Source organism: Saimiri boliviensis, chromosome 11 (assembly GCF_048565385.1).
Source record: "Saimiri boliviensis isolate mSaiBol1 chromosome 11, mSaiBol1.pri, whole genome shotgun sequence".
Classification (NCBI taxonomy): Eukaryota; Metazoa; Chordata; class Mammalia; order Primates; family Cebidae; genus Saimiri; species Saimiri boliviensis.
The window spans coordinates 17,980,539-17,983,495 of record NC_133459.1 but is presented as its reverse complement, the minus strand read 5'-3'; the positions used below and the strand labels follow the sequence as shown (position 1 = coordinate 17,983,495).

At 48.4% G+C, this 2,957-nt stretch overlaps 1 non-coding gene across 1 annotated transcript; it reads left to right on the top strand.

Annotated features, from left to right (window-relative positions):
- The first annotated feature begins 2,507 nt into the window (after nucleotides 1–2,507).
- LOC120366253 (small nucleolar RNA U13) lies at nucleotides 2,508–2,612 on the top strand. The gene has a single exon (XR_005580984.1). It is a non-coding gene; the product is annotated as a small nucleolar RNA U13 (small nucleolar RNA).
- Nucleotides 2,613–2,957: the final 345 nt, after the last annotated feature.

The following is a 2,957-nucleotide window of genomic DNA, read 5'->3' as shown; positions in this document are numbered from 1 at the left end:
GTAAACCCAGCTACTCAGGAGACCAAGGTGGGAGGATTGCCTGAGGCTGAGAGTTTGAGAACAGCCTAGACAATTCCATGAGACCCTATCTCTAAAAAAACGATAATTTAAAAATTAGCCAGGCATGATGGTGGTATGCACCTGCAGTCCCAGCTACTCAAGAGGCTGAAGTGAAAGAATCGCTTGAGTTCAGGAGTTCAAGGCTGCAGAGAGCCATGACTGCACCACTGTACTCCAGCCTGGGTGCCAGAGTAAGACTCTGTCACATGAAAGAAAGAAAGAAAAAGAAAGAAAGAAAGAAAGAAAGAAAGAAAGAAAGAAAGAAAGAAAGAAAGAAAGAAAAAGAAAGAAGGGAGGGAGGGAGGGAAGGAAGGAAGGAAGGAAGGAAGGAAGGAAAAAAGAAAAGAAAGAAGAAGGAAGGAAGGAAGAGGAAAGGGGCAGGCACCGTGGCTCATACCTGTAATCCTAGCACTTTGGGAAGCCAAGAAACGGGGATTACTTGGGACAAAGAGGGAGGATCATTTGAGCCCAGGAGTTCGAGACCAGCCTGGGCAACAAAGTAAGACCTTGTCTCTACACAATAAAATGAAATAAAATAAAATAAGAAAGACAAGTTACAGTAAAAGAGCCAGCCAGTTAGGAAGCTACTGGAATAGTCTAGGCAAGAGAAGATGTTGGCTGAGATCCAGGTGAGAGCATGAGCAGGTGGGGAGAGGTGGCCAGAACGCAGTCGACGAGAAACCTGCACTCCACGTGCCGCGGGACCCTTGCTACACACTGGGTGTGGGTTTACAGACCTCCTTTAGTGACACTTCTAATATCAAATCCAGTTTGGCAGTTAATGTTCCAGCTAGGGATCGGAGGAGGCTAAATTAGATCCCACCAGCCAACCCTCAGAAACTATGACCGAGAACTCAGAGGAACCCTGGCCCCAGCTTTCAAAGGCCTCCAGCCAGCCATTCCCCTTCCTTGTACCTGACTCCTGTTGATAAGCCTTGTTATTCCCTGGACCTATCCCAGCCTCTCCATCTCCAAGGCTGCTTTCAGACCCTCATCACACTGCATGGACAAGCGATGGCAGCCTCCCTCTTCAAGGGCCTCTCTGCTTCCAGTCTTCAAATCCATCCTCCCCAGGGTTGACTGAATGAACATCCTAAAACCCAAACCTGATGGAGTCCCTTTTCTGCTGGACAACTTTCAGTGACTGCCCATGATGTCCAACATGAAACTCTAGCTTGGTATCATGAGATGCAAGACTCTCCTCCACCCAGAGCTGCCTTCTCCTCCAGCTACGCTTCCCGCCCCTCCTGCTTCGCTCCCACTTGACCCGCAGCCTTACCCAGCACGTGGTCTTCCTCCTTCCGCTTCCTGCCTTGCTGGTGAGGCCTGGCCTAGGCTTCTCTCTCTGCCTAGAAAACTTCTAGGTTACTTTTGTGGTTACTTCTCTCACTCCACAATTAGCTCAGGAAACACTGCCTCCAAGAGTCCAGGAACCTTCCCTTGGCCTCCCCTGTCCTCTGCCCCCAGTTCACCTGGCATGTCAGTACACCTCTGCTACTGCTCTGAGTTTTTTTTTTTTTTTTTTTTTTTGAGACAGGTTCTCACTCTAGTTGCCCTGGCTGGAGTGCAGTGGTGCAATCTCAGCTCACTGCAGCCTCGACCTCCCAGGCTCAAGCTCTTCAGCCTCCCAAGTAGCTAAGCTAGGCCTATAGCCGTGTGCCACCATGCCCAGCTAATTTATATATATATATATATATATATATATGTATATATATTTGTAGAGACAGGGTCTTGCCATGTTGCCCAGGCTGGTCTCAAACTCCTGAGCTCCAGCAATCTGCCTGCATTGGCCTCCCAACGTGCTGGGATTACAGGCGTGAGCCACTGTGCCTGGCCAGCTTGTCTTTATCGGCCCTGAGCTGACGAAGCTGTCAATATCAACCTCAACCCTCTTCCCAGGCTCTGTTTTCCACCTCAGGCAGAGTTTGTCTTCAGATGCACAGGCCTATGAGTCTCCTCTCCACTTAGTGCTGAGACTTGGCCAGCCACAAAAGGGATTCTGATGTTGCATCCAAATAAGGTGAAAGGATTAGCTGTTGTTAAAACAGTGTGAGAGCTGCGAGTAAGGAAATATTCTCTCTGCGATAGACCCTGCTGAAATACACAACATGAGGCTTCCAAACATGAGCTACTGACTGGAAAGAAGCCTGCTTGTTACGGAGCCTGAATCTTCCTCCCCAGCCAGGGATCCAGTGATGCCAATCCCACTGAGGTCTGGTGTTCAACAGAGGTCAGGATGCAGCCCACCTGAGATCTTAAGGGGGAGGGGGGTCCTTCATTAGTTAGCAGGCATGGTTTAGTAATAGTAACATCACACGTAATATGCGGGACGCAGGCTTTCTGAATAGTGCTAACGTAATATGGAGAGCGAACAGTACAAAGTCTCCGTGAGCAAGGATGGATAGAAAAGCATTCGTTCAAACTTTTATCAAGAATAGTCATATAAGATCCTTTTGTAGTTCGTGAGCACGATGACTGGGTGTTCCTGTGCATGTGTGAGATGTGCCACTCTCTGAATCTTGTTACAACATCGGCGCATTACTTGTCTAACCCGAAAAAACAAATAGTCATATATGGGCCAGGTATGATGGCTCATGCCTATAATCCCAGCACTTTGGGAGGCCAAGGTAGGTCGATCGCTTGAGTTCAGGAGTTCAAGACAGGCTGGGCAATATAAGGAGACCCTGAGTCTACAAAAAACACAAAAAATGAGCCAAGTGTCGTGGTGCACAACTATGGTCCCAGCTACTCAGTGGCTGAGGCAAAGGCGTTGCTTGAACCCGGAAGGTCGAGGCTGCAGTGAGCTGTGATCGTGCCACTGCACTCCAACCTGAGTAGCAGAGTGAGACCCCATCTCAAAAAGAAAAAAAAAAGAATAGTCATACAAAATATATAAC